Raw genomic sequence first — 26,414 nt, 5'->3', positions numbered from 1 at the left:
TATAGGTTAATAAACTGCCTAGAAGTCTCAGGGTGATGCGTAGTTTATTTTGCTGCTTTGGAGGACATGAGTTTGAATGGTCTGCTATCAGAGGTGGGGTGGAATTATGCTGAATGCAGGTTAAATAGACAAATGCTCCCTTCCCATGCAGTGTGCTCCTTGCTTTCCTTTTTTTCTCATGTTTCTCACCCTCTGCCTCCCAAATGAGTCTGGTGTTGTAGAAGTGGTTTGATAGAGCAGCCATGAGGTTTTTGAAGAGCAGTAGGATTTCTGGAGTGTCTTTCTTTTTGGGATATTACAAATTAATCACTGCAAGATTCAGTTGTTTCAGCTGAACTTCACATCTTTCCATCTAATGGAGGGCAAATAGTGGTCTTAACAGCAACAAAGGGATTAATTTGAATCATGTTGGAGTTTCTCCTACATTCCTTGCCCTAGAATTTAATCAGGGATCTGATTGAAAACTGAGTGAGCTAAAATGAAACAGACTTCACTGGACTTAGTTACCCCAGCCAGTAACTAAGTAGCACTCAGTTGCTCACTCACTCCCCACCCCCAAAGGAATGGGGAGGAGAATTGAGAAGGAATGTAAAATTCAAGGGTTGAGATAAGAAAAAAATAATAATTGAAATAAAAGAAAATTAAACCAATAATTATTGTAAACCAAATAATAATTATTATAGTGAAAAGGAGGGAGAAGGGGAGAGGAATGAAAGCCAAAGGGAAGGGAGAAAAGAAACAAAGTGATGCACAGCACAACTGCTCACCACCCGCTGACCGATGCCCAGCCAGTCCCCGAGCAGTGACCAGCAGCCCCTGGCCAGCTCCCCCCAGTTCATATACTTGGCATGACGTCCCGTGGTGTGGAATATCCCTTTGGCCAGTTCGGGTCAGCTGTCCTGGCAGTGTCCCCTCCCAATTTCTTGTGCCCCTCCAGCCCTCTGGCTGGCAGGGCCTGAGAAGCTGAACAGCCCTTGACTTAGATGGACATCACCCAGCAACAGCTAAACCCATCGGTGTGCTGTCAACATTGTTCTCACACCAAATCCAAAACACAGCACTGTACAGCTACTAAGAAGAAAATTAACTCTATTCCAGCTGAAATCAGGACAACTTTGTCTCAAGCCCTATCAGTATTACACCCTAGGCGGGAAAGCTGGAGTGTGAGCACAAAGTGGAGGAGTGCTGTAGAAACTGGAGAGGTAGGCCACTTAGTATCTGTGCCATCATGATTTCTTATGACAAAGTTCATAGGTTTCCCTCATTCCTGCAGTCTTTAACTGACCAACCTTTTTCTCAGTATGCTATTACTCTCTTCTGCCCCAGATTGTAAAAAAAAAAAAAGGGGTGGGGGAGGGGTGGGGTGGGGGTGGTTTGAGGTTTTATTTTACAGTTTTCTTTTTGGTCTGAAGGTTGGATGGATAGGCCAACATCATTCATCTGGGGATGACAGTGAAGGCTACAGAAAGCTCCGAGCATCTTTTTCTATGCAGAAGTATGAATATTTTGCATCTCTACATCTCATGTCCCAGAGCGCTCAAAAGCCATGTTTCCATCCTTTACAGGCCTCTTTTTTACCATTCCTTTCTCTTGACCTTTGCTCTTGCCCAGGGCTTGCTGCTTCTTCTGGGAGTACATGGAGAAATGATGCCTGCTTGGAGGCTGCAGCAGCTGGGGAGCCAAGTGGTGGTCCATAGGCACATCAGTCACCCTAGGACATCTTGCATGGTCCGTATTGGCTCTACGAGGGCTGTGGTGCTTGTGTCTTGATGGGCAGCCCTCATCTCCCCTATTCTTTCCTTCTCCAAAAGCCTAAAGCTGGCATAGCTGCAGCAAATGTGAACAAGTTTTATCAGCTGAAGCCAGCTGGAAATCTGGCCTTGTACCAGATTACCATGGTATAACTCAGACTGCTTTCCACTCTCCCCTGCCTCTACCTCTATGAATTAGTAGCCGTAAAGCACAGCTATGAGCAGCAGCAAATCTTTCCATAATTTCTGCCTTCTAGAGCTGGGTAACAATCCAGGTTTCTCATCATCTCTCTCTCACCTTCTTTCTTGATCTCTTTTAGGGACAGGTAACAATAATACTACACATTACATGTCCTCCTTACAGCTAGATAACTAATGATTGCCATTATATCTCTGCCAGAACTAGGTAACTGCAATACTCTTCATTATATATCTGTCTTAAAGCCAGTAACAGCAGTACTCTAAATTATGTACCTTTCTTCCTTTTTCTCTGTCAGGCAGGTAATTGTTATGCTCATCTTTATGTGTCTTTCCTGGAGCTGTAATAGTTTTCATTGTATCTCTTCAGACCTTATTATGGTAATGTTCCTTACTGTATATTTCAGAGTCATAAGCTGGTGTTTTTCAGAGTCACCTCTGTAGTATTTTGCCTTCTGTATTTCTTATGATTTGAGTAATTAAAATAGTGTCCTTAGGTTAACAGCTTTCAGAAGGACTCTGCTTTTCCTCTCAGGAGCTCTCAATGGACTGTCTTGGTGCTGGAAGTGTTCTGTAAAGTGGCCTCTGCCCACGATTGATCCCAGGGCTGGTGGTGCCATTCACCTTTTGGATTTTAGCCGTGTTTTACTGCTGAGCCACCAGGACTGTGGGTTCAGCCATGGAAGATACCAAGAGGACCTTGGCCTCCTCTGGTATTTGGGGACCACATTCAGGAATCAAGTTGTCCTACATGTCCACATTTTCACGTCCAGCATTTTGCAAATTAACTTGCTGAGTTATTCACAGGAATGGGTTGCCCCTTTACAGTGCCAAGCACTGTTACCCCTGATGTTGATTTCAGTCTTCTTTCTTATCTCATAATACAAAATCTGCTGTGCATGGGTAGCTGAGGCAAGTTTCACAAACTCTGCTATGAATCCTTGATTATTATTAGGAATTATCTTTCTCGTATTTCAATGTTTGCTCTTCATTTTTATTCTGACAGTACAATATCTTCTGTGAGGCCCTGATAGAGCAGAAATAATACTGTGTGGTTTAGGTGATCTTCCTCCTTGCAGAATGTATACTAAACAGGTCAATAAACTGGTAGTTGGTGATCAATTTATGTAAAATAACTCCAAGCAGCAAGCCCAATCTGAAAATCACTTGATAAACTATTCAGTAAATGTATCTGCATAAATAACACACAGGAATAAATTGGAACTGGTTTGAGAGCAGAAAAGGGCTGCATTTGCAGCATGGTTCAGAGACTGTAAATCAAATCAAACCAATTTTGTCTCCTGTTCCAGCTTTTATTAGAGAATCAAAATTCAGATCAGTCTCATGAAAAATTTCCTTGTACTGCTTGAATCTTGTAAGTAAGCCTAACTACTTGCAAGTGAACACTGCCTCTAAAAAAAATGGAAACACTGCCTGCCCATATCCCCAACACAAAATAGCTGAAAAATAAAATACATTTCAAGAAACATTTTGTTTGAATTTTCTGATGAACTGGAGTAGAAGCTGCTTAGAAAAGCAATGTGACATGGCTCCAGGTTAGGGGCATAACATACAGAGAACTCTTAAACTTAATGGGAAATTAATAGGTATAGCTGAAGTGGGTAATTTCAAGAGTGCAGCCACAGAGGTTGATGCAGACCTGTGAATAACATTACATCCAAGAACTGTGTTACTAAAATTGCCACCTTATTGACAGGGATGGGAAAAAAAAAATCACAGAGGAAATCAGTCAGTAGTATTACAGTCTAATCATGACAAGCCAGTGAAAATAGAGGGCATTCTGCAACTCAGAAAGAAGCTGCAAAGTTCATTGCAAAGAGCACTGCACTTAGGAGAAGGGCTTCTTGCAAAGCCAATTTAAGTGAAGTTACCTTCTGCTTAGATGAGAAAGATATGCTGGCAATATTTTTTCATATAAAAGAAAATTGAATTCTTAGCCGGAATAAGGAGAAAAAAAAAAAATGGAATCTAGTGTGATTGTGAAATTCCCTCTGTGGTAATCCAATATGAAGACCATCAGCCAGGGGAAGCTTTTCCTGTTGTTGTCTGACAAAGAGAGTGGCCAAAGCAAAATTTCCAAAGGAGTCAGCAGAGGTGATAGCTGTCAGTAGTAAAGTCCATCAACTGTCATAACAGCAGAGCTGGAGTAGTGCTGAGCACCTCCTGTGGCAATAGTTCATACATAAACTAATGTCTTGAGGTATTTGTTGTAAATCGCTGTTGATTTCAGTGGGTGTAAAACTGGCCCTCATAAAGACCTTGAAAGTAATAGGTAAGTACGTGCTGCCCAAAGTGCTTCACTTCTCTGCGCCTCTGTTTCCTGGATGAAATGTTTTTATGACTGATTTCCCTATCTATAAAACAGGTATGCAGTCTTTACCTTACATAGAGAGGGTGATGGACGGTGAAAGGCTACCAGATTGCATCGTAACTTTAAATGTTAAATGTCCGATTTATCATATTGAATCAAGGTATGAGTATTAATGTGGTATCTGCAACACAGTTTTGCCCATCCCATCCCAGGCTGGTTTTATGCTCCCCAGAAACTGTACAGGCTATGAGTTCACTGGTACTGCCAGGTCCTAAGATCTGTGGTATGCAGCACCAAACAAGCAGGATCCCTGTTTCAGATAAAGGATTTTTGTTACACACACACACCATAAAAAACCCTGCTTAGTACTTGTTATGTTGCATTGACTGAGTTAAAGGAATGTTTTATATCCACCTGCTAATATAAGGAAAACTAAAACGAGCCTTAGTTTCTGTCTAACAAGGTCTACCGGTCTTAGATAGTAACATGCCCACATAGGCAGCTGTAATGAAAGCCAAGCATCTTACTGATGAGAAGCTGAAGGAATAAAATTCTGATACAAAAATGATTTACATTGATGTGTTTCTTTAATTTGTTTCAAATGAAGTCAAATCACTTGATTCTTTCTTTAAACAACTGGAAATTTTTTACAGGTTTCATAATGTTTTCAAGGTAGGTTATGCTTTTGCAAAAGAGCTGCTTTCAGAGAGCTGCAAAGCCTTATGTTCTGATGGAGGTGGTACTAAACAAAGAAGAGTTACATAAATGCCTTGTAGCATAGGCTTCATGTGTTAGGAATATTAAAAATAACTCCTCGATGCTCACAGGGTCTTATTTCAGTAAAGCATGTTATGTTTTCCATCCTTTTATGCATGACTTCAACTGCAAAACCATCATGGAATTTAAATGTATCTGAATATCCAATATACCATGCCCCTTGGCAACCCCCCTGTGAAAATAAGAGGGCTAAAGAGGGGAAACATATTTAATATTTGTATATTAATTGACTATATAGTCAATACCCTGGCTTGCCTTTTTGCTTAGTCTTCAGTTAAGTGTAACTGTTTTGTGTCCAATTTCCATCAAGCTTCAATGAAACAGCATACAAAAAAGAAAACTAACCTACTCCTAAACAGAGAAGAGGTTCCAAATGTAAATTTGACTTCCCCACATTTGTGATTGGTAAGATCCACAGTTTGGACCTTTTTGGTATGAGACCAGGTCCAACTTTGAACATCTAGATCCAGATTTCCTAAGAATTCAGGGAGGGTCTTGAAGTCAGACTCTCTTAACTGTGCTTTCAAGTTTTATATGAATCCATACAAAATCCCTTCCTGCTCTCCTAGCCTGACTTCTCATACAAAATGTCTCTCTAGATGGAACAGTCTGTCATTCTTTCTCCAAAAACTTTTGAGGTTGTTCAGTTTCAATTTTTCTCAGGGGATCAAAAGCCTGAAAACATAGTATTCCTACAAGCATAATGAATATAAACAGCTGGATAAAGGAGAAAGAGTGTAGAACTGTTCCCCACTACAAAAAAGAGGTTGCAGTGGACCCCTCTTCATAGCAATCTAGGAGTTATGAACCATGAGAAAAGCTCAGGATAGAGCCCTTTTCTCCTTAGACTTCAGTAATATAAGCACAAAACACACTCAAAACAAAATAGGCTCTTACTCAGCTGTATGGGAACTCTCACCTGTTTTTGCTAGTGTGGGAAAATATTTTTTAGCTTTTAGTATCTCCTACCTGAGATGGGCAAACAGGGTTTGCCAGGGTGGGATAGGAACCGATTACCTTTGAAAATTATTGTGCATATGCAGAGCAGTTCCTCAAACACATGCTTGACACCTGATTCACAGAGCATGCAAGAGCGATTGCAACAAGATTGTAGGCCTGAAGAAAATGAAATCATTTTGTGAAGAGTTAGGGTTTGGTGTTTTTTGTTTGTTTGTTTTTCTGTTTTGTTTTTTTTTAAATCTAATTAATTGGGAGGAAGAAAACAGAGAATGAGATCTCTTAGGGTCTTTTAGCCCTCATTGGACAAGAGAAAAAAGAAATCCAAGCAAATAAAAAATCTTGATTATTAAATCTTTTTTTAAGAGTTGCCAAGAAAATTGAATATCATAAATTATGTGCAACACCAAATACCATGTTTTTATACTCACAAAGGCCTGTAAACTAATGCAGGAAACTTTTTTTTAATCTCGTATAGAGTATGTAAGTCAAACACAGACCTTTTTCAACAGAAACAATATTTCTGGCACTTACAAAACCTCTAGTAACTTTTGACCTTTTAAAATTTCCCAAGTACAAGCCAAATTTTACGGGAAGGTGTCAGATTAGATGGCTGGCTCATGTTTAGCATACCAGCAGAAACTGTAACTGTTAATTTTGAAGTCTTGGAAACATAAGGCAGTGTAAATAAGTGTTTAATCTTAATCACTGCCAGGACATGAGAAAGGATGAAGAATACTGGGGGAAGTATTATAGCAGTGGCTTTGGGATGGTTTTGGTGGAGGTAGCAGTTGGCTGGCATAGTTTACTCTCCATTCAAGCTGGGTTTCATAAAAAAAGTTATGACAGTATCATACAGGTACAACAACCTGAAATAAGGCTGAATCTGCCTAAGGGGAGTTCTTTGAAGATTAGACTTGCAATGTACAATAGGCCATCAAGATACTTCTGACTAGGCGTGGTAAATAACGATTTCAGAAGGGAAGGAATGAAGAGACTAGTTTTCTTCTGAATATGCCATGGCACACAGAGCAATGAGGGAAGACATTTTTTTTTCTAGGGTGTCCTGCTTTCATCGCAAACCAGGACGTAGGGTTACAGCAAACACCAGTTGCCCATGTATCCATTGTGGTAAGACCAGGGTTTTGAAAGAAAGTAATTGGACCAAAAAATTTCAGTAATTTTGTTGTGACCATAAAAGCTGAGCTGGCAAATGGTGTTCGTGAGAGGAAGTGGCTTTACATGAAGTAAAATCTCATACAGCACTGTTTGCTTAGGCTTTGTTTACCCTCGGGTTAAGGGTTAGCAATAGGATTTTTAAAAGAAATTATTTTTTTCCATACATTTTTGTCTGGATGTATCTCCATAAGGAAAGATACATACATATGTGTGTATATATTTATAAAAATATATATATAAACATACATTTCAAATATGTAGAAATATATATTTATAGGTATTCATTTAGTCTTCAGAACTGCAATAAGAAGGACTATTTTTCTGGAAAATTTTCTTGCTATTGATTCAGGGGCTGGTTATCATGGTGTAGTTGAAGGTAAGGGTGAAGGGTAGTTACCCCTCCAGAAAGGCAAACACATGGGGAGGGAGTGTTTCTGGTGATGACTTACTGGCTATAAAGATAGCATGAAAAACAACAGCTTATGGAAGTGAATGACTTGTATGTTTTTGTAAATGCACTGTCAACCCAGGTGTAGTTTTTTCCTGGGATTGTGGTTAGAATGAAAGCAGATGAGATCGTTTTCTGTGTTTTGTTTTTGGGCCAAATAAGATAAAATAATTTTCTATTGGTTTAGATACAGATACTACTATTGTGGATATGGTTTTCTAGGTAATTAGAAACAAGGGTTTTAAATGAAGGTGATGTGCAGAGCAGTTTTCATTTATGCATGGTACAGTTTAGAGGGAGAATAGTCCTTGTAAAAAAAAAAAAAAAAAAAGCATTTATATAATTTTTTTGTGTAGATGCTCCTTACCTAAATGTGGGGTTTTTTTCCCCAGGGATCTAGAAAGAAAGCAATGAAGTGTGTGGTATCACGCTGATTATTTTACGGCTCTTGGGGTTAGTAAGAAGAATGTTGTTTGGTAGGAGCAAGCAGTCTCGGATCAGTTTCAGTGCATGAAGTGCTTAACTGGGTGTGGTTTTCTGCCCCACCAGCAATGGCAGGGACAGCTAGAGTATGGCTTTCTGGAAGAAAGCACTCAGGAGGGTGATCCTCGATGGCTTCTGCTGTGCCCAGGGATCTGGGTAGAGGAGTGGGATTCATACAAGGTCTGTTGGTGTAGGGCAGGGGTTTCCAAAGGCAGCAGTCAGGAGAGAAGTTTTCTTCTGATTCTGCTGGATTTGGAGCAAGAAGGTTTCTAGGAGCAAATGCTAAATTGCCGTGTTGGTTAGAGACAGAAGAGGAGAGAAAGGCCTGCTGTCAGCTTAGGGGTGGGAATGAGAAGGATTTCGTGGTTCTGATGGGGAAAAAGCTGGTTTGGGTTCTTTTGTCTGTTTTGCTAGTGTTAGACGGTCTTAGAAAGGGAGCTCTAAGTGTAGCAAGTGATCTCAAATTCTTTCAGGGTCTATAGATTTAGGAAGGGGGAACATGTCTGCAGGAGTACATGACTTTGCATTCATGTTCATGTAGACTCTGGATTGCTTTCGTTAAGTTTCATACATGTCAGGTTAGAGTTTCAGAAAGGCAATGTGATGAAGAGTACGCTATTGGTCTGTTTTCTTTACCCTTATGCTAGAATGTGGAACAATATAGAATTAGATACGTACCCTTTATTTTTTATGTAGATGCTATTCAGGCTGGTAGATTTTGGTCAAAGTTCACAACAGAAATCAAGTTTCAGAAAGAAGCAATTAGGAGAATGGTTTTCCACTGAAATTTTGTTTGGCCAACAGCAGGGACCAATTTTGAATGAGACTGTGAACTTTTTTTTTTTTTTGGCACACAATGGTTATGCAAGTGCTGTTTTCCTCAGAATGTAGGTTAAATGTATTTACATTTTAAAAAACAAATATTAAGGAAAGACACAGGTCTGGGATAAGGAATCATGTTGGAAGGAAGAAGTACTTTTGATTCGGCTCTGTGAGCGATACTTTGTACTGGGTTTATGATTAACTGGGTTTCGGAAAGGGAGCAAGGAGGACTTAATTTTCCTATTGTTTGTTGAATGTTCCACCAAGTAATGATAAGGGCCATGGTTCACAGGGTAAATGGTATTTATTTAGTTTGAATAAGTATCAGGCACACGTTTAGAATTAGTGTAAGATTAAAGTTCTAGAAAGAAGAAAACAAAACTCTGGTTTCCTGCTGCTTCTTTATTGGCTAGGGAATTTAGAAGAAAGCTCCTAGCAAAAAAATCTCTTGAATATATGCTTGAGGATCTGGGGATATTTCAGGACTAAGGAAATGCAGAGATTTTGTGCAAGTCTCATGGTTGTCTTGCAGTTTGCTGGACTGTCCATCTAATGGAGGCAGATTACTTATGAGAGAAAAAGCAAAAGTCTATTTTGACTGATATGTTCCCAGGGAAAAGCTTTGTGCTTGTGACTTTCTGAGATCTCTGTAGGCTGGGCAGCCAAGACACATGGAGAACAAGAAACATCGGTCCAGAGAATTATCTCTTCTCCCCAGAATGCCAAATCAGACTCTCTAAATGAGACACAGGGGTCAGATTAAATGTGTTTGCCCTGTGTCTGTCTTAAAACTGGCCAGAGGGGATTGCACTGCTATCAAGGAGTCTTAGAGTGACATACAAGAAGGTGAGCTCCCTGTCAACCTTGGAAGTGTGCTGAAAGCACGCAGGAGCACATAGCATCCAAAAATTTTGTGGATGGAGAAGGCGTTATCAAGAGTCACTAAGAAGATGCTGTGGTTTGTACTGGAGGTGAAGGCCAGAGAACGAAAAGATGCAAACATTTAGGGTCATGGCACGGTTGGGCACAGGAGTTGTTTGTTATTACTACTCTCATTAGATTATTAATTGGCTTTTGGGTTATTAGCATGGACAGTGTGGCTCAGTAAATCCTACCCCATTTATGCAGGGACTCTGAGACCTTGCAGGCTGTGTTGCCACTGCAGCTATGCTTTGAAGCTTAGAGGTAGTAAAGTTTCTACATTGGCAGTAGATTTCAAAAAGTACATCAGTGGACAATTCCAGCAAAAACCCTGAGTTTACCCCTGTCCTAACCCCTGTGATTACAGTAGAGTAGTATCAAGATGTGCTGGAGTGAAATGAGATCATAAAAAACAGCAGTAACTGAGCAGCAGCAGATTTGTCAGCCTGGGGAGGTTGCAAGAACTAAGTAAAGATGGTCAGGGTGATCCAGGGACAAAGTCTGTGATATCTGGCACTCTCACAAATGGTAATAATTTTTAATGGGAGCTGCTGGAGCTTGGTAGCACTACAGCTTGTCATTTTAAAAAAATATGTTGTAAAGGTAATGTTATGCCCTGTTTCTGAAGGAAATGACAACAGTTTCCCCTTTAGAAAAGACTCCCTAGAGCCACGTTGATGATTGAGTTTTCCATAAATTAAAGCATATACAGAGTCATTCAGAGGGGCTGCTGTACCGGTGAAGGGGAAGGATAAATCCCTCAGAGACAGAAAAAAGCAGAGACAGATGTGGTGTGCATGAGATTGGCAGCCCTGTACAATGCAGCACAGGCATGTGGCCTGCCCAGAAATGTACAGTCTGAGTCAGAAAGCCATCAGTGCAGTCCTCGTCATCCCTTGCAGGTCAAAGCTCTGAAGGATGGAGCTAGGCAGTGGACTAGCCTGCCAGCAACATCCTGCCAAAAATGCTATCCTACACCGGCTGGCAAGGGTCAAATAGCATTGCAAAAATATCTCCAAGGGGGGAACATCTGACTAAGGAGTTGAGAGACAAAATATGTCAAACATACAGGCTGTGTTTAAAAAAGCCCTTGGTAGCAGCACACTGCTGCCAAAGTGTGGGGCTGGGATCTGCCTGGCTCGGGGCTCTCGGCTGCCAGGGCAAAGGATGATGACACTACATGCCATGGAGGCTCTTCATCCTCCACAGTGGGAAAGCAGATGCTGAATGATCTGCATTTCTGCTTCCTGCTGTGTGAGACTGCCTAGGTTGTGCAGAAGGTAATGTGCTCCTTCTGGAGACCAGCAATGATCATGCCAGGCAGAGTTAGACTTAGACCCTCAGCGCTGACGCCACAGAGGAAAACACACAGTCTGTCCTGAAGTATGCTGCTCACCCCAGTGCCAACTGGCAATTCTGCCTCCTTCTATCTTCTACTGGGAAATTCCTGTTAGAGATAGCACTACTGTGTAGATCACTTAAACATTACAAAACGTTCTGAATACATCTGTGGTCTTTAATACAACAACATTCCTTTCCTCTGTTTTTGTGCATGTCAAGGGGAATTTGTAAGGACTGTTCCAACAACACATGAGCAAGGCAAATAAATGTGTCTGTGATTTCATGTAGCTTAAGCAGTTGGTTGGTTTTCTATATAGGTTTGATGGTATTTTGGGTACAATTGATTGGTGTTATCCTGTTTTTGAGACTGGCCAGGGTTTTGTAAAGTCATACTTGTGTGAAATGAAGTCCCTCCTTTAAGGCTATGAAGGACTGGAACAATGATGAAAGAAAAGACATTTAGGCTTTTAATTTCTCCACATATCTGGAAAGTACCTTGTGCTTTTCTGAGTGGAAAGCTCTTACAAAAGAAGTGCTTTTTGGGGTACAAGACTAGCCTGGAGGACAATGACCCAGCAGCTCTGCTGGCTGCTCCGTGGGCTGGTAAACTCCAAGAGGAGCTTTCCAAGAGCAAAGCTGTCCACTTCGCCCCTGTGTTGTTCCCCACCATACATCTAGTTTGTCTTTTGCTCTGTGCCTTCATCAGGACAGGCATAGATGAGGCTCTGGTTTGTTAGACACCTCACATCCTGTTTCAGCATATACCATCTTAGCCTGTCTTTGTGGAGGGGTAAATATTTTCTGTGTCTGGATGGCAAACACTTTTAAATCATTATTTTTTTTAATTACTGGAAGCTAGTACTTACATATAATACTAAATGTAATGTTATATGTACAGCCGGTCTATTTCAGAGTTGTCTCATTTGGCTATGATCATTTGGGTAACTGCTCTGTGATGTGTACCTGAACAGTCCTATAAAATCTTTTATTGGCAAATATGACATAACTTTCAGCAATTGGGAAAAATAGAAAAAAGAACTTAACAAATATGTATCTTTTTGGTTTTTCAGTGGTTCTCTCTTTATTAACTCAGTAAAGCAATTTTCAAAATTACATTTCAGGGCTTTTAAATGACACAGTCTCTAGACATATCATTATCATTAGGCCATTCAATAAATTTGAATTGTATTTTCTGCACAGTATACATTTTTAGTGCTTTTTTCTCGTTGAGAGAAATATTGATTTATCTAATGAAAGTTAATTAATTTAAGAGGGGAAAAGCATCATCCACAAGAGGAAGGTAGAAAGCAGGACTGTCTGGAAAATGCATGTGTAGTAGAACACATTATTTGCATAGCTGACTGCATTGAGGTTAAAGGGAATATAGTCCCTTGCTGCTATGGAGATTAATTTCATTGCTGACTGAAGACAGGTTTCCTGAGTCTTTTACACACAGGCAGTGATATGGATACTGAAATGCTGCTGATCTTCTCCTGATGTCAATCCATGTGTCAGGGTCACAAATGCACTATATTGTATTTGTGCATTTGCTGCCCAGTCCAGTCAGCTGTATCCTTGAATGTGTTTCAGATAGGATTTTAGCAAATATTTTGAGAAGGAAGGAGTGGAAGAAATCTTTCTCATGAAGTTGTCTTGCAGGCTCGTGACATGAAAAGTTGTGACATGCTAAACTCCCAGTGCCTGATCCCAGGTAAGAGATCAGCCAATCTTCTGCACGTTGCACCTACTCAGGTCCCCTTGGGTGGTCCTGCACCCTGCGGGCTGAGACCGCTGGTTTGAGGTTATTCTTTGGGATACTGTGCCTTCTAGTGGTTTGGGTGGAAATGATGCAGGCAGGAAGGTTGGAACAAGCTGAAAGCTTGCTCTCGCCTACACAAGCTGGATGTTGAAGCCCAGGACTCGACGGGTGCAGACAGATGATTGAATTAAGAAGGTGATGAAGTGTTATTAATCTGAATTGATCTCTATCGATAATATGAAATACAGCCAGAAATTTACCGGTGTGTATATATATATATATATATATATATGTATTTTAATATATATATATACACACTCTACGTGTATTCTCAAATTTATATTCAGCTTGGGGCTTGCAAAATAGCCAAAAAGATCTCCGGTGGGACCCACCCCCTGGGTGTTAAGGCCTTGTAAACATCCACCTCCTACATGGCTCTTGACATGCCTCTCCACCTGGGAGATGAACTCTTCATTTGCATGCAGGAAGGCTGCAGTTCCAGCAAAACATCAGCACAGGTACTGTTTGTTTATATCAGAATAACTGGGACTAACATATATAACTGGCACTGGAGTCAGTACTATCTTTCTGCTTTGGAGGCGTGCATGCTTCCCACTGAAGGAATTTGAGAAAAGAGTATGCAGAAGGGTCATGAATTCATGAAAAATGCTGTCTTGGGGCAACTGGGTGTTGGATCGTGCGGGTCACTGGTTCGAAGGCATTAACATGGTCTCTGAGTGCTTTGGGTGCAGCCTGCCCCTGCACAGCAGTGTACCTGCCCCTCTGCCCAGGGCCTGCTTTGCTGGGGTGGGAGAGGAGGGTGTTGTTCAGTCAGAAAATCCCCAGATCTGCTTCCTCATGAAGTCAGTCTGCACAGCAGCCTGGCTGGCAACTGGAGGCCAGGAGGGGAAATACTCCACATGCCTTCCTGTGCCAAGTCCTGTGCCATCTTTACAAGCTATTTCCCCAAATCTCTGCATCTGTGCTACACCAGTATCTTAACCATAACAAAATACTGGGAAAGGATATTTATCTTTCATTTTGTGTGTGCTTTTTTCTTTTTCTCTTGAAGTATTAATGTTTGTTCTGTTTTTCCTTTTTGAGGAGGGAAATTCTCTCTCATGGAGAGATGAAACTTGACATGCTGCAATAAACAGCCGGTGGGCTAGCTATATATTTAGACAATTTTGAAAACCTGTAGTACTGTTTGTATTTTGGAATTGTGCTATCTATCGCATTGGGTTAGCAGAGAGCTGAAAGAAGTGCTAACCAAACACCAGGTGATCACATTAAAATTACCACAGTGACAATGGACATCAAAAAATTTTCAAATTTAGTGTTTTCTGTCATTTTAAGGTGACCTCCAAAACAAGCCTGTCGAGAGGAGCATATGGATTTGATGCAAAGTAAGACTGAAATAAGCGGATGTTTGAGCAGCTCTTTGCCATGCCCAAAGGCCCCTTAGTGCCCAGCAGTTACACGGGCAAGATCATCTTTTTCATCTCAGTTACAGTTATTGAATCTGTTTAGTTCTGGTCCATAGTAAAATAGCAGCCTAAGGAGACTGTCTCAGGGATGTATTTTATTTTATTTTACTGTCTGAATCCAGATGGGATTTTCTTTAGTGTGACCTCTGGAGCATAGTATAAAGATGGGGATAAATCTTCTTATCTAAAAGACCACTGTATGGTCCTCATTTGTGTCCAGAGTAGTTCTTCCTACACCTGTCACAGTCCTGTGAAAATAGGCAGATGACCAGTATTTTGGTGATTTGCAGAGGGTTGTGTTTCACCTGCCTTCTCCTGACTCCAAAACAGCTCTGTGAGTGCCTCATGTTCCTCTGCAAAAGTATGGCTTAGAAGTTTAAGAAGAAAGAAAGAAACTGTTTCATTCCCTTACTGAGATTCCTTTTAAGCACCTTTCTCCAAATGGCTCCAACTAACTTCACTACAATTAAATAAAAAGAAAACTAGGAAAAGTTTTGAAATACAAAGGCTAAGGAAAATGAAACAAAATCCATCTGCCTATGCAAAGCAGCATTGACTAAAGCCCGTACTTTCTTATGAAATGTAATTTACCAAATACTTAGATAAACAGCAATAGTTAGTCTATTTTGCAACATCAAAGGATTTCTTACATTTCTTGATCTTATTTGAGCTAGTAACAACTCCTCTCATTAATTTAAACATGAAGGGAGTACTTGTCTTCAGAGTCTAGGAATAAGCTTAAATATTCTAAAATAAATACAGTAAATCCACTTTTCTTTTTAGATTTGTGTGTATAAGAGACAACCAGATGTGACCCGATGAATCCATGGGCCAGGTTGAATGCAGCAGCCAAAGAATGGGCACTGGGAATGTTACTGGTTGGAACAGCAGTAGTAATGATGCCTGGGGTTTCTTCAGCCTTTTCATCAGGAAGATTCAGCGTGCCTCACTGAGCATCCCCACTTCACAGCTAAGCCCAGGCCTCCTCTGCTGCTTTCAGTGAAGTTTAAATACTCAACTACTTCCCAGGGGAGAGAGGAGAGTGCACTAGGAAAATAAATAATTTTGATGCATAGTGAGAATAATAATATTTTTCTTCTCTCTGGGTCTAGGCAGCTTGGATAATAGGGAGGAATTCAGATATTAGTGGCCTAGAGCCTAGCTGATGTAAATAACAGCAGCTCTCTTGACTTCAATCACAACAGTTCATGCCAGCTGAGAATTAGGGCTGTGTTTGCAGAGCTCTTTGAACAATAAACCAGCCGTCCTTTCTCAGTACCATTTCCCTCTGATGAGAAGCTGCCTCCTGGAGAATGGTTGGGAAAATAAAAAAAAAAGAAGGTCAATGTATACAATCACAGAACCATAGAATTGTTTAGGCTGGAAAAGACCTTTGAGATCATTGAGTCCAGCAGTGCCAAGTCCACCACTAAACCCTGTCCCTAAGCACCACACCTACACACCTTTTAAATGCCTTCAGGGATGGTGACTCAGCCGCTTCCTGGGCAGCCTGTTCCAATGCTTGACCACCCTTTTGGTGAAGAAATTTTTCCTAATTGAAACCCCTTTTTGCCATGTAGGAAAGGGAGGCATAGCCAAAGCCTTTGTTCTTGTGGTTCTTGTGATATGGATGAATTGAGCTTTAAAAGAATAATAGGGGTAAGAAGTACCTGCAATTACTTGTGTCAGCCAGCAGCACAGGGGAAGCAGGAGATCAAGCATGCAAATTTGAGTGTATTATCACTGAATACTATGCCCTGAATTACATATGTAGTGGAGAAGAGAAAGCAAGTTTGGGATTTTTTTTCTTTGTAACGTGATGGGAGCCTTGGACTCCAGTAATGCTGTTAGCCATGTCATGACATGGTGATGTCAGCCCCAGTGCATGAATAAAGATGTCAGGTTTTATTAGGGCATCAAGCAAAGACAATAACCAAAACAATTTTATTTTTCTGAATTTAAAAATTTGATGCAAATACCTTTATGGCATTATCAAACTGTGTTGTAACTACGATATTTTAAAAATGGAGAGTGGAAGTTATTTACAAATGCTTTTTCCAAGGGCTAGGGGCTCTGTACCTATTATCCTGTAAGCTTCATTAGATGACAAAAATAAAAAAGAACAGTCTCCTTTGTTCGGCAACAACCTGTGAATGGAATGAATTCAGGAGAGACACTTTGCTAAGGCAGCAAAGTCCTCAAATGTGACAGGCAACATGCCAAGTTCAGTAGAGCAGTTGCATTGACAAAGGCTACTGGGGAACAAAGATAAATGATCACTTAATGCACCAGAAGTGCTTATTTTCTCTTTTTATCCTTTCTTCTCTTTCCCATGAAGTGTGAAGAAATGCATTCCTTTTGTAACATTTCTACTAGTTGTTTTGGTTTCTGCATGAAAATCTGCAGATGTAAGGATATTCCTCCTACTTCTTGTCCTACTGCCAGTGAGGTTGTCAACTTTGAGAACATCTGGGTAGAAGCAGAGTCAATCCTTTCTCTGTAATTAAAAAATGTCATGCTGGAGGATGGCTGTGGCTCTGTAATGTGCTCGGTGTTGTGCTACTGTGTGTTTTACAAGATGAGGGTTATTAATAGGAAAACATTAAAAAAATAGAAAGATCAGTGCTTACGTCTGTTGTTCCTTATGGTAAATACGTAACTTCTGAAGAGGTGTCTATTTGCAGTTTGAAATTGCTTTTTCAGAATCCAGATTGTTGTTCTGCCTTTTTCCATTACTTCAAAGAATCTTCCAGTGTCTCAGGTTTTCTTCCAGTACAGTGGTTTTTCATATCCTTGTAGGAGTTGTGAAACTAAAGGGGTGAGCCAAGGGAGTCTCCTCTCTGGCATTAGGCAAAAGCACAACACTAGAGGCCCTCTTCCCTGTGCTGACACTGTGGAATGACAAAATATCTCTGAATTGGTCTAAATGTCAGGCACGTAACAAAAAAAATCCTGTTGAATCCTTCGGTTGAACAACCCCACTCCTTCCCTGTAGCAAAATGAACCCTCTTTTTAAGGGAAGAGTTAAAAATTTACTCCTTTAAACTTAATTCACTTTTGCTCAAGCCTGTTTCTAGCACAAGGATTTATTACTTTTTGTTATTGAACCTATCCGAGCCTACACGTTCCCACATGGAAGTGGCAAGCTCTGTGCTGATTTTGTGAATGGCAGTTGCAGAAGGCTTTGGGACATGCTTCTCAAAGAGCATGGCCACGTCCTTCCACTATAGATATGGTAACGTCAGGCTGGAAGCTCTCTGGTTTTAATGTATGGGAGATGCCAGAAAACTCTTAAAAGTGTTTTGAACCATTATATACCTTAAGCCCATAAATTCTGTATGTTCGATTCTTCAGCACGTGGCAAAAGCTATTTACTCTCCTAGGCACTTGGAAAGACGATCCATAAGGCTTGAAAATGCAGATGATAATTACTTAGGACTGGCAGAAATTAATTTAATTTCTCAGTTTTTGTTGGGTTGGACTGGTGAGTTGTGGTTTTGACCGTTGGCAGTGAAAGATCGTGAAAATTTCAGAAAACAACAGGGAAGTGTGTGACACTTTTCATTTCAGCCCTCCTTTTCAAATACCATTGGGGACTGGTCCACATTGGAGCATGTCTTGTTTGGAGGCTGCAAGAGAGATGCTGACAAGCTGGAACAAGCCCAGTGGAGGACCATGTAAGTGTTTGGAGGCTGGAGCACACAGGCCAGGGAAGTGGGGGGCAGTCTTGTTCAGCCTGGAGGAGAGAAGGTGTTGGGTATGGAGGGAGCTAACTGCAGACTGTCACTACCAAAGAGGGATCATTGTAGAGGTGGAAGTGTTAGACCCTTACCAAGGGTGCACAGTGATAGGACAAGTGGCAGCAGGCACAGGTTGCTACAGGAGTAATTCTTGTCAGGTAGAAATAAAAACTGTAGACAGCAGGAGCAGTTAAGCAAGGGAAAAGTTTGGTGCAATTTCCATTGTTACAAGTTTTGAGAATTTCAGTCGAAAAGGTGCTGAGCAGTCAGATCCAGGCTTGAAGTTAGCCCTGCTCTGAGCAGCGGACAGACTAGAGACCTCCAGAGGCCCCTTCCCATTTGGATTATTTCACAATTGCACGATTGTATGCAGTGTATGCATTGCAGGTTGCACACATTACAATTACATGTGCTTAAGCCTATGGTTACAGTCTTGAGCAGAGAATAAAATCTGAAAACAATATTATCATCATTCCTATTGCATTCACTTGTATAAATATTTATAAACATTCAGTTGCCACTATGCGGTGTTGTATTTTCCTGAAGATCTCTAGTTAGGAACAAAAGCGTTAAGAGATCCGCTGTCCTTTCTTAACATGGCACTCTTGGCTTGGTAGCAAAACCTGCCCATTGAGTGCCCGTCTGTATTCGTTCTGTCCTCCTGACGTGCTAATCCTGTTTATCCTGTTGCCATAACCTCACTAAGTCTATTTATTTGCTGATTATTCCATTTAAGCACTAAAAAAACCAGCTGAAAACAAGGTGTGCACATGACAAAATCTGAATACAGATTTATCAAGGAAATGCTAGAGTCAGTCTAGAACAGCGCTGATGATGCAGAGATGTCTGTTCACAGCCATTAGTCTTAGATGCAAATCAAAGGGAGATTTAGGTGAGTAATGTGGGAAAACTGGGAAATATATAGGTGCCTGTGATAAGAGACTCAGATTTTTCATCTCATGACAACTGATCACACTCCACTTACTTCAGTGGAACTGCACTGATTTATTCTAGCTGAGGATCTGGCCTTGTGGTTTGTAAAATCAGCTGTGAATATGCAATGGGGGTGGTTTGGGTTTCTTTAGAAAATCTGAGATGTTTTAAATAAATATTCAACACACAATATGTTGCTAGAGGAGGACCAGTTGCAGGAGAAGCAAAGGATTTCATGCAGTCTCAGATGCTACAGTTTGTAACAATGGTGTCCCATAGTTTTAGACTGACCTCATGAATATAGTATTTTGTCCTATCATTATTCCTGTGTTAAGCTGATAACCTTTTCTGAGTTACCACATAGCTTTTAAAGGCAGATGTTCTGCCTAGTTTTAAAGACATCAGGTGCTTATATCAAGTCCCTAGGCCAATTGTTTCAGTGGTTAATTACTCCTCACTATTAAAAGAAAATAATGCTTAATGTGGCTTGAATTTATGTAGCCTTATCCCCTGGCCATTGCATGTTTTTATGTCTGTGTGCTAGGTTGAGCAATTACTGGTAACTGAAATATTCTCCCTGGGTGTTTGGTTGGAGGCTGGCAAGATTTGCTTAACCTTTTAGGTTTCAGTTGCGGCTTTCTTACCAAAGTTTATGTTTTCCAAGACAATAGATTAAACAGCTTTAGAGCAGACTATGCAGCCCATGCTGACCTGGAGAACTTCCACCTGAACCCTTGTTCCTGTTGGCTTCAGCCACCTCCAGTCCCGCAGAACTGTCTAATTAATAACAACCACAAACACATTGGAGTAGGAGTTTAGACTCTCTATATCCAAGAATGTCTTTAAAGAAGGATATCAGGATCTACTCCAAACAGGGTTATCATAACAAGTTCTAGGATTTCATTTGCCTGTTATTGCTAATTTAGTTACAAATAATAATGCATAAAATCAGTTCATGAGAATATATACAGACACTGTGCAGTAGTAACAAGTTCATATCATTAGTGTGATGAAAATAGCAATTGTATTAATGAATATGGAAAGAAACACATTCTTTAATTTGGACTTCTGGTGTCAGACTTCTGAACTTAGAAGTAAATAATAGACGTGTGCTATCTGTCCTCTTCATCTTCACTCTTCTGGTTTATTTGATAAATTTATGGCATTCAATGATTGAAACATCTTCAGTCTGTCCCATAGAGGAAAGCTGAATTTTACAGGTGTTCTGCATTGCCAGCACCCTGCAAACCTGTCCAAGGGTATTAGTGCATCTCTTCTACTACACTTATGTTGTATTGTCTGCTAATGCAATTAACAAATTTTGATGTCCCTGTATATGGTACCACTCAAGTCTGTTCCTATCAGATATTCTTATTTACTGAGTTTTACCTCTAGCTCCATTGAGAGAAGACTTGAGCTTGTCTTTGTGAAGGTTTACCTTTCCTATGATTTCCAAAGTATCATTTTAAAGTGCTGTTTCTCCACTTCTGTGATTTTAAAATTGCCAGATAGATTAAAATTTGGGCACACAAAAATGTATCACCCTCAAATTAATCTCTGAGGAAATATAGCTTAGTGCTGGACATGGAGGGGTCAGACAAATTTTAGATCATATACCATTGCTTACCTTATTCCCCCGTGTGTTCCCTGCACAGGCTTAGAGTCCAGGAGCGTAGCAAAACTGGTGTGATTAAGGGGCAGGGACAGGCAGGGCATGAATGAAGATTTCTCCTGTCTCCTCTTAAGCTGTGTGCTGCCTTCTGAAGATACGGAGTTATTATGAGCATAAGCCAGTGTTGCAGGAGTTAAATAGAGGAAGGGGGTTATTTTGCACTCTGGAGTTCACTGGACCTTATGTGGGCCATCTCTTACTTGTAGGAGACCTGCTGATAAATACCACAATGCAACATGGCACATTGTTCTTCTCCTGCCAAGGGTATGGGGCAAGAGAATGTCAATCTGCTCTCTACACAGCAGTAATTCTCCCCAGTGACTGTTAGGAGTAATTAAAATGGTTTCTCCACAATGAAAACCACATTGTAATACCTAATTAGGAGAAATTTTGAAACATAAAGGGTAAAATGCCTGATGCTACCCATCTCCCTCTGACAAAGATGTTAACTGCGGGACAGACTTTGCTGCTTTTAAACTTGCATGGGGAACTCTTCATTCTCCTGAAGCGTACAGCACTGTTTTCCATGTGGGAAGCAGCTTCATGCCTTTATTTCATTTGAGGTCAGTAGGCACACTTTGCTGCTCAGAAGCACCAAGTGTGAGTGAAAATGGTCCACATCCCCTTCTCCAGATGTCTGTCAGTCCAGGAGGGCAGTGCTGCTGCTCGCTTTCTGTGTCATCCTCTATTCCAGCTTCACTAGCAAACCAGGCAGCAGTTCGGCTGCCTGCAGTACACAACTTTCTCTAACTCTTAAAAAATGTAGCACCCTGCTATAACTTTGAGTGCTAATTGCTGACACAACTTGAATTATGGAGTAATAAACAGAGAACTTTTACTGTTGCATGGGGAATTATTTACAGTAGAGAAGTATGTGAATACTGAATTCTCTGAGTGATTTCTGGATGGATTTCACATTTAACTTATGATAACTACCTTGATAAAAGCCCTGAGAGAATAATTCCATCTTGTAGCTTTTTCATGATTGCTATTGTAAGGGTTATCGATCTTACACTTTTCATTTAGATATGCTAAATAGGTTTTTTCTTCCATTAATAATGAGAAAAATTTCCCTTTTTTGTATGCTTTTCAGAATTAAAATTAGTATTAACATTATTTGGCTATCTGGTTGTGAAGGGAATTTCAATGATGTGAGCCAGAAAGTTAATTTCATTTTTAGAAGAACATTACTGGGTGGAGAAGAGCCACACAAAGGAGAGTTTGTGGGATGGATCTTCTCTCCAGGAAATTCATGATTAGCCTATAATGATAAAATCCTTTTCTTTTTGCAGAAGAAGAGTTTTGAAAACCCCAGCAAGCTCCTCCGTGCCTTAAAAGTAATGTTGTTATTCTGTTAGACTCTAAAATTTGACCCGCCAATGTAAACGCATTTTTGTAGACTCTAGAGTTCTCGGATTAATGGTGGTGCAAAGGCTAAGCCATGCCCTGCCTCAGTTTATTCTGCACCACAGCAGAAATAAGTGCAGCAGTTTGCAATGCTGGATGGTAGCAGCTCTGTTCCTGGGGCTTTCCAGCCTGACTGGGCAGTTTGTTTTGCTGTCTATGTCATTTCGGTGTCCCTGTCCCCAGTGCTCTCTCAACAGGTGCCCAGCTTCTTGTGACATGCCTGGTAACTGTTTTTAATTAAAGCAGCCGTTAGCAAATATGGCACATTATGGATTTTGGATTTCTGGCGTAACACAATCCACCCTCCCATCCCTGCTCTTTGTTCCTTGGATTCTCCTTTCAGCTTCCATATGGAAGCTGCAGTTCTCTCTTCTTTTTGAACCTTGTCTGGTTCCAAACTACTGCAGAAGCTTGCTGGCCTTTTTCCTCCAACACCAACCTTACATCAGGCCCTAATGGTCTCACAGACATAACACAGGAGGATTACTTCTAAAGGCCAATTTTAGCTTAAAACAGCCAGTCTCACTATGTGCCCTGTCTAGACCATGGAGAGCAACAGACTTTCCCCAGGAACCCCAGTGGGGAATGGGTTGTTGGGTTAATAGTTACCACGTTAGTACAATGCAAGAGTCTATCTTATCCATCTGAACCCTTATCTGAAAGGTCTTATTTCATCCATCATAGAAGTAGGAAACAGAATTTTTACTATAGCTGAAGACTGTTACCGGGTCCTGTCTCGGTTTTCCCCTTTTAGGGTAAGCTGTTCGGTTTCTTGCAGTCCTTTCCACATAAATTTTGTTTCCTGGAGTTCTGAGTCCTGCTCAGTGCTTCAGTCTAAACACTTACCAGATGGCATCTGATTTTGTAGAAATGCAGAGCCCAAATGTAGTGCTTCACCAAGACATTTCCTCTGCTGAAGAGAGCAGGAGGATTGTTTCCCATATCTGGGGCAAAATGAGCCCTCAGTCCTGTTAAGGAGCATTTTGGCAGTTGGGGCTAGAGCTCTCATTTGTTAATTAATTTTCAATTCCAAGTCTGTCCTCAAAGAATGTGTTGCTCTTCCTTGATTGGCATAATCTGCAGACTTAATAAGCATGCTTTCTCTTTTATCATCCAGATCATTAGAGGAAGTATTGAATAGTCCAAGACCTTGGACAGCTCCCCATGGAACACACAGGCCCATACCACTATTTTGATGCTGAAAGGTAACTGCTTTCCAAGCACTGCTTTCCAACCGCATTTGCATTCTCCCTGCAGTGTGAAATCCCCATGCTTCGTTATTTCAGCTGTGAGACTGCTATAAAAAAACAACGTCTAAAGTCAGGATATATGACATCTGCTGCTTTTCTTCTACCTACAAAATCTATCGCTTTTTCACAGGAAAAAAAATATTTTGGTTTGACACAATTTGTTCTTGAGAAATCCATGGTGACTGCTACTCAAGTCCTTCTTTCTCCTAGGTGCACACATGCGATGTGTTCAACTATTTTGTCCAGTTTGGTTTTTTATTTCTCAGGATTTCATGTTGTTTCTGTTTCTCTCTCTCTTTTTTTTTTTTTTTTTTTTCTCTCTTTCAGAAAAGGCGCCAAAACAAATAATTGTGGATTTGGAGAAATGGAAATTGGTAACATGTATCCCACATGTGAGTACTGTTTGAAGTAGGGGGAGGGATGATTTTGCATGAGGACCTGAGGCAGAAGCCCTCTTCTTGAGTCTGCCATATTTCCAGGGTGACAAATTTCAGTGACCAAGGGCTCTTCATAGAAGGTTTCAAGACAGGCCTTTCCTGCTCACACAATTCTCACTAGCCTGTCTGGGGTGGTTTGTTTTTGGGTGTTTTGGTTTTTTTTTTTGCACTCGCACTGTGAGTCAAGGACTACTGCTGGCTCAAGAGCTCAGAAATAACCCTGATTTTTCAGTGTGACTTAGTTTCAGGTATAAACTTTACAGGCAGTTAGAAAATGAAAGCTATCTGTTACAGAAAATGGTGGTGTTTTCTCTCTTTTCCTCAATTCCCTCCCCTGTAAATGAGGTCAGGAATGTTATGAAGCTAACATCATTAATGGTTGCAAAGTGTTTTGAGATCCCTGAATGGAAGGGCTTATATAAGCAGGAAAGTCTTATTAGGATAATTATAATTGCTAACTGTACTGGCACAATGTAGATCACTTAATGAGTTATTTGGCTTTTCTTGTCTCTCTCTCTCTCCCCCTCAGCTCCCCAAAGCAACATAAACAGACTGATTTTAATTGGCAACTTTCATTTCTAGCAAATGGATTTTTCACTGAAGTTCAAACTCAGCAGCAACATTTAAAAAATGCAAGTTGGTTTCAGATCAATTGGAATTTGCAGGGCCACAGTAAAGAGGAAAGTCTCTATCCTCTTTGAACTAGAGAAGCACAACTGACCCTGCTTTTTGAATTATGAGCACTTCTCTCTCCATTACCTTGCAGTATGTTCACTGCAAGAGCTGTGCTCAGCTGTTGACAGATGCTTCTGACTAATATGATGAAGGTGAATTGATGACTTAGGCTGGCAACTAACATGCTATAGCTACCAGTCTCTGTGGAGGAAAAGAAATCCCCTTTGTAGTTTGATTCTCCACTGCTGTGATTTTTCCCTTGGTTTTGCAAGCATTTCACTTGTGTTGGTTTGAATGTGTGGTCTTCTGAAACTGACCCAGAGACAGGATGGCAAAACCAACTCTTGCTGTTTTGTTAGGACTTAAAGGGCTGTTGATAATCAGATAGCTTCCTTCCCATAAAACTTTTTTTCTCAGCTGCAGTAACCACTAGTGTTCATCTCTGTGACTGCAAAGTGGCTACTTGAAGCTTTTTAAAAAAATAGGTTAAGAAAACTATCAAGATTTAGGAAATCATGATCTTCTTGTAGGTATTATTACCTTACAGTCAGTAATATCAATGCTTAAATCAGTAGAGGGTTACTTTTTTTTGAGCCCTGAAAATTGTATCTGATATGCAACGTGGACCCATTTGGAAATGGCAAAAGTGTTGACTGCTATAGAACATATATGCTTTTTCTTTCCTTTCTTATTTCTTGTAGGCTCCTTAGAAGTGGTCTCTGAGGTTGTTTGACCATGCATTAAAACACCGTGCATTTAATTTATACAATTGCCATAATAAGTAATGCAATACTTTATTATTATTATTACTGCTATACAATATTTAGCTGGATCTCATATCTACAGATCTGTCCTTTTCTGCTGAATGTTTTTCAAATATATAAGGAGTGAAGTCACCCTATAAAACAAATAACATAGCACAGAAGGTTGTTTCCCAGCTTTCGAAGTTCACCTTCATTCCTGCTGTCAGCATGGAAGGGGGAAAACAGCTCTTGCAATAAAACCCAGGGGCTCCTGAATCCTAGTGTTGAGGAGAAAGTGCCTTTGCTCAGCTGTGAAACCAGGGAGGGACCGGTTACTTGCTTAGCCATCACTTATCTAGGCTTAATGCTCAAGGGGCAAGGGAAGAAATCCAATGTGAACAACAGCAGCCTAAAGGACTGTGAAGCTCCACTCTGTGTTTAGCTGCTGAGCTAAGAAGCCCTCGTGGAATGCCACAAGGTGAGATGACATGCAAATGGGCATCTTTATGGCAATGTCAAAAGGTAGCGGTGACAGGATTCTTACATCATGAGTGAGTAGTGTAGCATAACCTGATGACACCGTATTCAGTTGTCAGGAAGACAAGTCCCAGCCTGTATTTGCTGCTCCATCGGTTTTTGGTCCTGCACAGTGCTGATGACCATACTACACAGCAATAAAACAAAGTCCCAGCTACTATTCAGTTTGACTTTCAGGAGCAGCTGAAGCTTTTCTTGCATTTTTCTTTAGGATGTTGTGTTTGCCTCTGGATAAATGACAGCAGACTCCATCATGCTTTTAAAACACAGGGGATACGTACATTTTGAATTGTGCCTCAGTGTCCTTCTGAAGTAGCAAAACAGGTTGGGTTCTGCCTGCTCTGCTTTCCACCCCCACATATCTGGTGGAGAGACAGCTCACACAGTAGAGCTGCTGTGAGATTTTTCCTAGGACAAGTTCAAAATTTAAATCTTGCTTCCATACGTAATAAAGATAATGGTGATGTTTATAGCCCCTGGAAGTTCTTAGATAAATGTACTATGTCCATATTGCCTGCCTTCAATTAAAAATCTTGCAGCAGGAATCCCATCCCATACAAGACTA

General features: G+C 40.7%; 1 protein-coding gene across 1 annotated transcript in view; it reads left to right on the top strand.

The window, feature by feature from the left end:
* LOC308068740 (uncharacterized protein) overlaps positions 1-26,414 on the top strand; it is an 82,215-nt gene that overhangs the window by 29,895 nt on the left and 25,906 nt on the right. The window contains exon 2 of the mRNA XM_080399891.1: positions 1,612-23,849. The gene's annotated coding sequence lies outside the window, so the exon portion shown is untranslated. The remainder of the gene's footprint in view (positions 1-1,611; positions 23,850-26,414) is intronic.

Source organism: Falco punctatus (assembly GCF_963210335.1).
Source record: "Falco punctatus genome assembly, chromosome: 8".
Taxonomy (NCBI): domain Eukaryota; kingdom Metazoa; phylum Chordata; class Aves; order Falconiformes; family Falconidae; genus Falco; species Falco punctatus.
Note: the sequence above shows the minus strand (reverse complement) of the source record. Positions and strands in the feature narration are given on the sequence as shown.